This window comes from Rosa chinensis, chromosome 6 (assembly GCF_002994745.2).
Source record: "Rosa chinensis cultivar Old Blush chromosome 6, RchiOBHm-V2, whole genome shotgun sequence".
Lineage (NCBI taxonomy): Eukaryota > Viridiplantae > Streptophyta > Magnoliopsida > Rosales > Rosaceae > Rosa > Rosa chinensis.
The window spans coordinates 64,364,944-64,377,867 of record NC_037093.1 but is presented as its reverse complement, the minus strand read 5'-3'; the positions used below and the strand labels follow the sequence as shown (position 1 = coordinate 64,377,867).

General features: G+C 43.7%; 1 long non-coding RNA gene across 4 annotated transcripts; it reads right to left on the bottom strand.

The window, feature by feature from the left end:
* Positions 1 to 8,118: 8,118 nt before the first annotated feature.
* On the bottom strand, positions 8,119 to 10,990 carry LOC121050223. 4 transcript variants are annotated; one of them, XR_005802402.1, is made up of 7 exons: positions 10,658 to 10,990; positions 10,379 to 10,573; positions 10,051 to 10,210; positions 9,876 to 9,953; positions 9,703 to 9,768; positions 9,431 to 9,539; positions 8,120 to 8,509 (listed from the first exon to the last, which is right to left on the bottom strand). It is a non-coding gene; the product is annotated as an uncharacterized LOC121050223 (long non-coding RNA). The 4 variants fall into 4 exon arrangements; XR_005802400.1 differs by lacking the exons at positions 10,379 to 10,573; positions 10,658 to 10,990 and having other exon boundaries at positions 8,119 to 8,512; positions 10,051 to 10,243; XR_005802399.1 differs by lacking the exons at positions 10,379 to 10,573; positions 10,658 to 10,990 and having other exon boundaries at positions 8,119 to 8,509; positions 10,051 to 10,243.
* Between the last annotated feature and the right edge of the window lie 1,934 nt (positions 10,991 to 12,924).

Sequence of the window (12,924 nt, the reverse complement as noted above, 5' to 3'; positions counted from 1 at the left end):
CATACTTGGCACCATTCACATGTATCATGCACCTCATACATTCATATATGCCAATGCATTGATGCAACGTTGCCCAATACAGCAAGCATTCTACATATGCGCACTTTTCTCTTTGTTGTGCAGGTTAACGAGTCCCTTCTTACTTACGGAGTTCGGAGACTTGTAAGGGCTCGGCGCTGCTCGGACGTTACTTATGCTTGATGATATCATGTTTATAACTCCCCAATCAAGAAGCTCCTCTTACTTGGGGACTTGTAGATACCTCTACTAGCAAGCTAGTTGGCTATCTCACCAAGCATAAGTAACACCCTCTTAGGGGGGCCCACAAGCCATGGTGGGGCCAACCGCGACATGCATACTGTAGCTCAACATACAACCTACCCCGCAGTAGTCGGAAGCGGCCAAGACCTCTTGCCAAGTTACCTTCACAACATGCTTTCTAAGACTAGAATAGTGGTTTAGCATCCCACATTGGAAAACTTGTAAAGGAGAGGGGTTCCCTTACCTATAAAAGGGACCCATCTCCTACTTAAAATCCATTCCATTACATCTTTTGTAATCCCTTTGGGCCGCAAGGCCCAAACACACTAGTTAAGCTTTTAAGTGGACGTAGTCTCCTGCTAAGGCGGGAGACGAACCACTATACATCTCGTGTCACATTCTCTCTCTCTCTCTGTAAACATTAATTAGACCCCTTGGTCACTTATATTAACAAGGAGAAAAGCCATTTTGGTGAGAAACTCATCTTTCATTGTTTTTCAGCCCTTTATCATTAGAATAATGTTTTCAAACCACAAATCAAAAGTATTGATGGCTTGTAAATTAATCTTGTAATGTAAATCTGAGGCAAACCGGGCACACACCGCACCAGGACACTGAAGAAAGATGTGTTCAATAGACTTAGGGAACATATCACACACAGGGCACAAAGGGGAATATATTATTTTCCTTCTGTGAAGATTTAGGTAAGATGGTAAAGCATTAGAAAAAATTCTCCAATGGAAATTGCGAATCTTAGGAGTAGTTTGAGTAGACCAAACTGTCTTCCACACTATGTGATTCATTCTGTGGGATGAGTGAGCCTGCTGTATGGAAGGCTTGCAAGTTTGGGAATGTATGAACTGATAGCCTGACCTCACCGAGTGTTAACGTTTGGATCCGTTGGATCTCTAGTTAGCTTTAGAGAGAGAGAGAGAGTGAGTGACACGAGATGTATAGTGGTTCGTCTACCGCCTTAGCGGGAAACTACGTCCACTTGAATGTGTACTAGTGTGTAGAGCCTTGCGGCCTAACAAGATTACAAGAGATGTAATGAGATGTGGAGTAAGTGAGAAGGAGTCTCCTTTTATAGGTGAAGGAGGCTCCCTCATTTACATTTTCTTAGATGTGGGACTCAAAGTTACTATTCTAGTCTAGAAAAGCATATTGTGGAGGCAACTTGGCAAGGCCGGGAAGGTGGCTTCCCGGCGATGGATTTGCGACTTCCAGATACCGTGGCGTAGCTTGAACATAGGGCTACACGATGGATGTCGCGGTTGGGCCTTGCCATGTCTCGTGGATGTCCCAAAGTGGGTGTTACTTAGGCTTGGTGATGTAGAGAACTAGCTTGCTAGTGTAGGTATAAACAAGTCCCCGAAGTCCCCGAGTAAGAGTAGCTTCTTGGTTGGGGAGTTCAAATCATGAAGTCATCAAGCATAAGTAATATCCGAGAGGCGCACGGCCCCTACAAGTCCCCGAACTCCGTAAGAAAGAAGGGACTCGTAAACCTGCACAACAAAGATAAAAAACAGGCATATGTAGAATGCTCGTTGCATTGGGCAACAAATGTGGGTTGCATTGATATGCATTGGCATATATGAACATACGGGGTGCGTGATACATGTTGATGTATACACTCGAATGGCGCCGAGTACGATCGCTTTATGGCGTACAAACTCGAGAACGCGTATGGTCGTGTGAGCATATGGATTGCATATGATAAATGTAAGTTGTATGAGCGCTGCGGAGGTAAGCGTTTGTAATTCGTGAATGATGAATGCGTGAACGCTTGTGTTTGTTTGGTTGTCGCTCATATTAATGGAACGTGAAAAGAATTTGATTTGTCGCAATCGGTAAACGACAAATGGTAGAAAAATTCAATGTTCCATTAACGTGTAGTGTGTCGAGTAGACATGAGTGTAAAGCTCAAGGATTGCCGGGAAGGCATGAGAGGCAAGCTCGGGGGTGCCGGGAAGGCATGAGCGGTGAGCTCGGGGGTGCCGGGAAGGCATGAGCTGTGAGCTGGGGGCTTACCGGGAAGGCATGAGCGGGAAGCTCAATGGTTGCCGGGAAGGCATGAGCGGAAGCTCAATGGGTTGCCGGGAAGGCCTGAGCGGGAAGCTCGTGGGTTGCCGGGAAGGCATGAGCGGGAAGCTCAATGGTTGGCGGGAAGGCATGAGCGGAAGCTCAATGGTTGCCGGGAAGGTATGAGCGGGAAGCTCGTGAGTGCCGCGAAGGCATGAGCGGGAAGCTCGTGGGTTGCCGGGAAGGCATGAGCGGAAGCTCAATGGTTGCCGGGAAGGCATGAGCGGGAAGCTCGTGAGTGTTGCGAAGGCGTGAGCGGGAAGCTCGTGGGTTGCCAAGAAGGCATGAGCGGAAGCTCAATGGTTGCCGGGAAGGCATGAGCGGAAGCTCGATGGTTGCCGGGAAGGCATGAGCGGGAAGCTCGTGAGTGCCACGAAGGCGTGAGCGGGAAGCTCGTGGGTTGCCGGGAAGGCATGAGCGGAAGCTCAATGGTTGCCGGGAAGGCATGAGCGGGAAGCTCGTGAGTGCCGCGAAGGCGTGAGCGGGAAGCTCGTGGGTTGCCGGGAAGGCATGAGCGGAAGCTCAATGGTTGCCGGGAAGGCATGAGCGGGAAGCTCATGAGTGCCGCGAAGGTGCGAGCAGGAAGCTCGTGGGTGCCGCTGAGGCTTTAACGGGTAGCTCGTGGGTGATGCCCTGAGGCATGAGCGTGACCGTTGCTAATTATGCTGGGCTGTATGTACAAGTCCCCAGTCAAGGAGGGTGTGCTCGCGGGTTGATACCAAAGCGTAGCTTTGTGCCGTATATCAAGCATAATTAGTGCGAGTGCGTCGTCCATCTAGAATTGGTTGGAGCGAACGCTTTTGCCCTTTCGGGTGGGCCCCTGCTAGGCCGTGCGAGGAGTCCCCCACTCCTGGCTATAGACCTCCGGATGGTCGGAAAATTGTTTGATGAGGGGAGCTGCGCGGAGCAGAGGGTGTTGGGTAGCGAGCCCAATCATAGATACCCAAGCGTCGGGGTTAACTGCCGGATCAATGGCTGCCGTGGGCTGTGTTAACTGGTCCCTTGCTGTTTTCTCGAAGGAGAAAAGCTTGACTGCAATGCCGCGTAGCGGTCATTGTCATTATGAGGCGTTGCCTTACCGCTTGGCGGTGACCATAGACTTATAAAGTGTGTACTTGTATGAAACATGGCAAACAAATAGAGCAAGTAATAAAATTTTGTTTGAGTGTCCCATATTTATTTAATTTTGCAATTAAAGTAGAAGCATGGCATATGTGTATAGCATGTACTTGTAATGTGGATGCTAATATCATTTTTGTAGGCATGCTTAGAGATCGTTTGAGATCGGTATACGAAGCATGGCAAATCTAGCATGTGAGACCTAGAAAGTGTTGCCAAATCTACGAAATGTTGTAGGCATGCTTAAAAGTTTATGGAAACATGTAAAAGCATATCAAGTGTGATATATTGTAGTCATGCTTAGAAGTAGTAAGAGCATGTGATTGGCATGGCATTTGCTCAATTTGAAAGAGCGTAAAAGATAAGATATAGTGACTTATCTTATGCCGATTTGGAGGCTAGCGGAGTTGGCCGAGCGTGATGGTTCATTGCTCCGGCGAAACACCTTAGTAGAAGGATGACGATTTCACTAATTTGGGGAAATGATTTGTGACTATGTCTCCCTAATATAAGGTAAAGTAGATGATTAACATATAATTTTGTACACATGTTTGAATCACGTTGCATCACAAATATGTATGGTACTACTTGACATGTAAGACCTGAATTTCATGAGCGTGTACAGATGCAAGTTTGTATCATGTTTGAATTTGAGTGAAGCAGCAAGATGAAAATTGATCTAATGTGTGATCATGGCATACTGAGCTTAGATAAGAGCATGGGTATATAGCACATATTTGTTACACGTGTGATTGTTTAACCGCTAGCTTATAAATAAGGAAGGATGCATGTGCAGAAGCGTAATTTCAATGGCTTGACATATTTGAACATGGTGATAAGTTAGTTCTACTGTGGTGGAGTTGATTGAGAGCATGCATGGTCAATCAATATGCTTGTACATGGAAGGTACGTGTATGCAGGCATGCATATATTAACAATGATGTGATATTATAAACATGGGAGCCTATGAATAAAAACTAAGCATGCATTTTAGAGGCATCATGCGTCGTAGGTACACCGCCTAGATTTTATAATATGCAGCGGAGCATGTACAAGTCAATTATGTGGTTGTGTGTTACTTGGGTACTGGCGGTCAAGTACAACACGTGTAGCACTACATAACGACAAGTACACTGGCGTGGCCATTAGATAATGAGCTCCTGTACAGATAATTATAATATTTCCCTTTTGCAGAGCCATGGTATGTGGCGTGCACATAGAGCTTACTAAGCAGAACAAGGGACGAAAGAAAAACTTAGCTTTGTTGGCTGTTCAACCACCACAGAAACCCAGCACCATCATTCACGATTGTAAGAAGGTGCCCAGGTCGACGATTGGAGCAGGATGCTTTGATAGGATCCCAGTGGGATAGTGCACGTTGAACCAGCGGTGGCTTCTAGCAGTTGGAGGCTAGCGGCGGAGCTAGAAGGAGGATGGCCAGCGGTGCTTAGGCCAGCGGAGCCTTGCTGGTTTTGCCAGTAAAGCTCTGGCGGTGCCTAGCGGAATTTTACCCGCTAAAGAAGTGTGGCAGAGCGGAGCCCTGTGCTCACTGGAGCTCGACGGAGATTCGACGCTAGCTCAGCGGCGGATCGAAGTTCGGCGGAAGACTCGGAGCTCAGTGGTAGAGCAGCTCGGCGGAACTCGGAGCTCAGCGGAGGCTCCAGAGGAGGTTGCTATTGGTCGGCGGAGCGGAGCACGGTCAGCGATGGTGAAGTTTTTGAGTTCGGCGGAGCTTTTCTTGGGCGGATGGTGCTTGGTGGAGCAGAGCTGGCTAGCGGAGGGAGCAGCAGTTGGGTCCAGCGAGCCAGGCTAGCGGATGTTGCCGGCGGCGGAGCTCCGCCAATGTCCTAGCGGAGGGCTTGAGCTCGGCGGAGAACAGTCCAGCCGAGGTGGAAGGCCGGCGGAACTCGGAGCTCAGCGGAGCTTCGCAGCAGGTCTGGCGGAAGTCGGAGCTCAGCGGAGGCAGTGCTTGCGGTTAAGCGGAGCTTGCAGCAAGTCTTGGCGGAAGGCTGGCCGGCGGAGCGGAGTTTTGGAGTTCAGCGGAGGCGCTGATGATTGAAGCTTGCTTCCTAGTGGAGCTTTGGCCGCTGAAGAAGTGTGGCAGATACTAAGTCCGGCAGAGGAAGAAGGCCGGTGGAACTCGGAGGTTCAAATCCCAGCGGAGGTTTTGTTCGACGGAAGAGCTCAGTTGGGCGGAGGCGCTTGGTTAGCGGAGTGGAGCTATCCGGCGGTGAAGTTTAGCGGATCCTTGGCCGCTATTGTACCATTTCTGGCAGAGTGTTGGTGGCAGCTCTAGCGGTAGGCTGGGCGGAGCCTCGGAGTTGCAGCTGGCGGAGTTGCAATGCGGAGGCGTTTGTTCAGCAAAGACATGCCGGCGGATTTGGGAGATGGAGGTCGGAGAAGAGATCTACAGTTCAGCGGAGACGGAGCTGCAGCTTCGAGTGTGGCGGAGCGGAGGTCTGCCTGAGCCAGCGGAGCCTGTGGCTGGAGGAGGGAGCTGCAGCGGAGGTCCAGCTAGCTGCAGCGGAGAAGTTGGGCGGAGGAGTGTGGCCTGCCCTGTTCGAGCGGCCTTGCCTGGTTGTGTACATGCCAGCGCTGGGCCTGTTGGGCGCTGCGTTAGAGCTGGAGCTAGCGGCGTTGGCTGGAGAGTTGAACAAAGCAGTGAAGGAGCTAGCTAGCAGTGTTGACTGGCGGAGCGGAGGAGAGCTCGAAGTTCAGCGAAGCGTTGGTGTCCGGCCGAAGCTGAAGTTCAGCGGAACATGAGTTCGGCGGAACTGAAGTCTGGCGGAGCCGGAGCTTGATGGAGACCACGAGTTCGGTCGAAAATGGACGGAGCTTCAGTTGGTAGGAACTGGCGGGAAATTTTGAAAATTGGAGGGGTGCCCAGAGAAGTTTGCCGCCAAATTTTTTTTATTTTTTATTATTATTTTTTTTTTGTAGTTGGCGTTGACCAAGTGAATAGTTCACCGTTGACCTTTTTGAGTTGGGCGTTGACCAAAAGTTGATCAAGCCTTGATGGGCGTTGACTTTGCCTACGGGCGTTGACCGACCCCAATTTGATGTTGAATGATCGTCGACTCGACATTTTCGGGTCAAAATTCGTGGTAGGTGACGAAGCCTTTGTGTTGGCTTCCCACAGACGGCGCCAATGTTAACGTTTGGATCCGTTGGATCTCTAGTTAGCTTTAGAGAGAGAGAGAGAGTGAGTGACACGAGATGTATAGTGGTTCGTCTCCCGCCTTAGCTGGAAACTACGTCCACTTGAATGTGTACTAGTGTGTCGAGCCTTACGGCCTAACAAGATTACAAGAGATGTAATGAGATGTGGAGTAAGTGAGAAGGAGTCTCCTTTTATAGGTGAAGGAGGCTCCCTCATTTACATTTTCTTAGATGTGGGACTCAAAGTTACTATTCTAGTCTAGAAAAGCATATTGTGGAGGCAACTTGGCAAGGCCGGGAAGGTGGCTTCCCGGCGACGGATTTGCGACTTCCGGATACCGTGGCGTAGCTTGAACATAGGGCTACACGATGGATGTCGCGGTTGGACCTTGCCATGTCTCGTGGATGTCCCAAAGTGGGTGTTACTTAGGCTTGGTGATGTAGAGAACTAGCTTGCTAGTGTAGGTATAAACACCGAGTATTGGCCACTCTTTGTCTTAGGCCAAATAATTCTATCCATCATAGATTGGTCACCCAACACAATCAACTCAATATCCAATTGGTCCTCCACAGAGATTAGGTCACTCACTACTAGAATTTTGTTCATATACATCAGTCCAAAACCGATGTGAAACAAAAATTCGACCGATGTCTTAGTGGGTATAGAGAAAGATCAAAAAAATCAGACATCGGTCACCAACCGATGTCCACGACAACAACGCACATCGCTTCCGAAACATAAATCGATGTATAATCGTTATAATCATCATAATTTTGTATGTTAACTATATTTAATTCTTCATATTTTCACATTTTATGCTTAATAAAGTATATGTCGAACAATACCTACGTGAACATTTGCATCGATTTCTATTTCATAAGTGATGTCTGGAACCCTTCTAGACATCAGTTTCTATAAACTATTGTTTATTCTTGGCCATTTTTACGTGTAGCTGGCACATTATTTTCTTAGGAACGATGTCTGTATCTCTAGGCGTCATCGGTTTTTTTTTTCAAGACTGATGTTTCCTTTAACACAGCACATCGTTTTCATTTAAGCAAAACGATGTTCAATGGTCTTATGTACATCGCTTGCTTTTTCTAGAACCAATGTGTTGTTTCATTGTAGACATTGTTTGTTTTTTCTAAAACCGATGTGTTGTTTCGTAGTAGACATGGCTTTTTTTTGTAAAACCGATGTGTTGTTTCATTGTAGACATTGCTTTTGTTTTGTAAAATCGATGTGGACTGGTTTTGAGTACATCGGTTCTATAAACACAATTCGATTTAAAGATAATCATAAGACATCGATTTTCATTTTGATACTGATTTTTAATCTCTCAACTGACTTCGTTTTCCTTGGCACGCAGTCTAAGGGATCTATAAGATTGATCTTCTACATATATGATCCTGAATATCAATATGTTGTACGTACTTGAGGCAATCTCATCAAACACACATTTCAAACAAACCAACAGAATTGAAGAGGGCAGCACATCACATTGAATTTAAAAAAACTAGAACATGAAATTCATCACTAATACGGATCCAAATTCAAGAAGCACAAATGAATTCCGAAATCCCAAATACAAACTCTAAATCGTACCATCCATGTTGTAGATCATCATTGGCAATATGGAAATCAAAGTACACATATGTACCCTATTCATATTCATCAGTAGCAACTTTTGGCTCTTCGTGTCATAGAAACCAAGTGTATGTTGTATTTCCTGTGGTATCTCCAAGATTGCTTATTCAATTCTTTGGCAGCCAAATATTGCTGGTAATTAAGTGTTCTTCAAGCAATAATAGACTTGATCACAGTTCATATTGATTGCACTGTAGGACCATATGATACATTGCATGTCAATGAAGTGATATAATATACCTGCTGATAGTAAAAAAAATTATTGTTCACAATTGAATGACAAAATAGAATTAAGTAAACAATCCAATCTGACAGAAGAGGGCGTCAACTAAATGCACTGCAGCCAACTGCAGAAAATCAAGAAGCCAACCAAATGAAGAGCAGAAGGCACATCAATTATTCATGGTCATGGTGAATGGTCAAAGCAACAATATCATAAAAGAAGAATATAATCATACCCTGAGGTTTAACTTCTTTATGAGTTTCATGATAATATTCTTGGCGTTGGAGTAAAGAAAGAATAGTTCCATATTTGGCTAGGAAAATAAAAAAGAAGATAGTGATCTGCAGTAACATTGATAGGCAGCAGAATGCTATTGTCAATTTTACCACTACCCAGGGGACAAACTAGAAGAATGCTAACATGGCTAGCATTCTTCTAGTTTGATTAGTTTGTGCGTGTAGTGAAGTTGTCAACTTAGGAACTAAGACTCAATGTTTCTCTCTAGCTAAGCTAGCAAGCTATATATACTTAATCTAAAAGTATAAGGAAAAATGTGTTGGCAATTGAGATACGGAAGTAAGGAATATGAAAAAGAGAGAGCAATCACAGTATTAGTGTAGTAGAAGAAATGTTCAACTGAAATAGTATAAATGTGTGTGAACAAATAGTCGGTGGCTTGTGGTGGGATACAAAAGACACATGGGCCAAAGTGACATGGTCTTAAAAATGCCCTTCAAAGTTTAATTAACAGGTGTTGAGAGTCCTTATAATTTAGACAACATACACACAGAGTTAACTAATCACTCTTTGTAATAATCCCCTGTTACGTTCTTCAAATGAACCATATAATGGTACCAAACAAAATCAACATCTTTTTACATTCCGTTTTCTCATATCATTTCAGACTCAAAATTCAAGCACTAACAATAAAGATTTACCATTTTTCGAGTTTCCTGAAGATTTGGGATTGACACTGGGGTTCTCATTCTGACTCCCGGCTGCATGACCACTCTCATCACCTTCCTCATCATCTGAACCCTGCAAACACTGCAAAACAAGAAACAACAATTAAAAGAACAATCCTTACTTCACATAACCAAAACCAAAAACCAAACCAAAAACCTTACTTCACAATTAAAAAATAAAACAAAACCAAACCAGAAACCTTACTTCACATTTTCACAATTAAAAGAACAATCCTTCCACTTACTTTTGGATCATCATTGCCCTGGAAATTGCCGTGGAAAGTATTGAAGTTCTCTTTCAGACCCTCTTCCTATTACACCACCAAACCCAAAATCAGTTCCACATTTCCCAGAAAATGTATAACAAAAAATCAACATATCAAATCTGAATCTTCATAAATAGTAAAAAATCAAATACCTTTAGCTCTTGTAAAGCATTAGGGATTGCCCCAAACCCTTTCCAAGTATACTGGTTCCTAGACTTTCGCAAAAGAACCTGTAAAATCAAATCACCCAAGTAAAAAACCCTCAATTTGGGGCAAAATTAAAGAAAATCAACCTCCTTTACATCTCAAATCTGCATCCAGACCAACCTTGTTTAGCTATTGCATTCGTCTAGTTCATTAGACAAGAAAGAAAAGCACAGACGAGAGAGAGAGGGAGGAGTGATTATAATTGATGCTATAATTTGAGGACTGATTCCAAGCTGGAACAAGGACATTTTAAGCTCTGCTGTAAAATCACCGAGCTCATCTGCAAATAAACAACATGGATGACCCTATAACAGACTTAACATCAAACCCAACTCACTCTTATGAAAGGGACAGAAGGAATAAGTTAGCAATAAAAACTAGTAAACATGTATGAATATAAGATATCAAAAATCAAAGTCTGACTATACTATGAGCATCAATTACTCACCAACTAATCTCGCGACAAAGCTGAGATAATGCTGAGGTATCAACCTTCTATCAAACCCAGGTAGAGGAATGAAATAACCAACACGACTAATCACAATTGATCAGTACTGCCATCACAAACAACCTCCTCCGAATCTCACTCTTGAAGAATGCAGTCTTCTTCAGGGAACGCAGGTATCCCCAAATCTCCACCCATCTATAATTAAAACCCCAAAATTGAAAACCCCCAAAATTCTCAGGACCCAAACAGAAAACAAAGAATTTAGTTGTAGTGACTCACCATTAACGCGATGAATTCAGATTAAAACCTGTTGTAGAGGATGAGTTGCCAGATTGAAATCTTCCGAGATCTTAGAGAGCTCGAGAGCTAGAGAGAGAGAGAGAGAGAGCTTGCGGGTACAGGTGATAGCGACAGCGAGCTGTTGGAGGTGGTTAATGAGAGAGAGATAATAGCGGGAGTGAGCGGAGAGGAAGGCGATGGTGACCGTGGAAAGAGGGATGGAGAGGAAGGAGGAGAGAGAGAGAGCTTGCGGGTACAGGTGATAGCGCCGGCGAGGTGGTGGAGGAGGTTAATGAGAGAGAGAGAGAGAGATAGTAGAGGGAGTGAGCGGAGAGGAAGGCGATGGTGGCCGTGGAGAGAGGGATGGAGAGGAAGGAGGGGAGGGATAGAGTTTCGGGCAAGAGTGAGAGAGAGAACGATGAAAGTGAGCAAAGGTAAAAGTAGGAAAAATAACAAAGTGTGTGGGGAATGAAAATTTTGCTCCCGCGTTCTCGAAAGTTTTTAACTTAGTCTTTCCGCGTTTTTTAAAATTTTGGAATTAAAATATAGACATCGGTCAACAGTAACAACTGATATTAATTATGTAAATAGAAATCGGATTTTCAGAAACCGATGTTAGAATATTTTTTACATCACGTGCAATCTCAACTGATTTAAATGACGTGATGTCTATGAGCATAATTCTAGTAGTGACTGATCATATCAATCTTCCAACACCTAGTATCCCAGTCAATTAGGTCCTTCACCATATGGGGTCTTGAGCTATTCACAGAAAGCAAAGACTGCAAAAAACCATGGGAGGAAGTAGATCTACTTGTCATCCCAAATGTTAATCAACTCCCCATTCCCAACCTGCCATCTTGCCCCATCAACAATTAGATTTTTACCATCTAAAAGACTACTCCATGCCCACTAGGCCACGATGCACGAGAACCCTTTCCGGCATTTAGGATATTAGTGTATGGATAGTAAATTCCTTTCTGGACCTGAGCACATAAAGAAGTAGGATCAAAGTGAAGTCTCCAAACTTGTTTAGCTAGGAGCGAGGTGTTAAACTCACTTCGATTTCTAAAGCCCAAGCCAACACTTTCTTTAGGCTGGCCTAAAAAATCTAGTAGGATTGCGTTACAGCATGCATCTAATGAGAAACGTTAACGTAAATATTTCTTATTCAGTAGAGTAAAAGTAACTCCAACAGCTTTCCTATAATTTCTGTATAATAGGGAAGCAAAAATCAAAGCTTTAGCATCTTTTTCTTCTCCAACTCCAACAGATTCTCTATTTTACAGCAATCTCTAAAATCTTCATATTCTTTCTTAAATTTTAGAGATTGCTGTAAATATAGGGAATTTGGTTTTTTCTTTCCTCGCTTTCTCTAAAATATGGACAATTATAGAGAATCTGTTGGAGCAAAATAAGCTAATTTTTCCCTAAAGTAGAGAAAAATCAAAATATGGGGAAGCTGTTGGAGTTGCTCAAATCTCTCGTATTTTTGAACTACAACAATGACATGTATCATGTATGCCACATACATCCATAGCTAGTATATGAGGATTGATTTCGCACCGACTTTATCAGTTTATCGTTTGATTATTGATATATCATGTTTAAGACTATGGAATGGATTCATTAATTAAATGTTGCGGCCCAGCTAATTTCGGCAGCACTTCATTTAGCTCGTTTACTTAATGAAATCCCACCGAGTCTTCGCCAAATTGGAATTTTTTTTGAAAATGATCATGCTATCTGTCAATCAATTTAAAAAGAGCATGCAATTTCGATCAAGTTGTTTGCCGACTTATTTGAACAACATTTATTAGTTATTAAGCTCATGCGGTTAGCTGGCCGGTGAGGTGAGGGAGGGATTTAGAATTGGATTTAGATAATGAAACTCGAAAATTTTCTTTGGTGGTGCAGGTGAACTAACAGATCTAGCAGATTTAAGCCGTTGATATTTATATGCAACATTTTTTTTTAATAACAAAAAAATATACTTGTTGTTATCTAGCCGTCTATTTATGTTAGTATAAGTGCACGTCGGTGCACTTAATATTCTCTCATGAAATTCACACTTCTCATTTTATAATTCACACTCCGTCTTTCATATTTTAATATCTTTATATCACATATTTTACAATCCACACTACGAAAAATAAAAATTTAAGATACCAAAAGAAGAAAACATAGAATATGAATGGTAAACTGAGGAGTGTGAAGCCTTAAATTAAAACTAGGATGAGTCAATGATTCAATTCCCCCAAAAGATT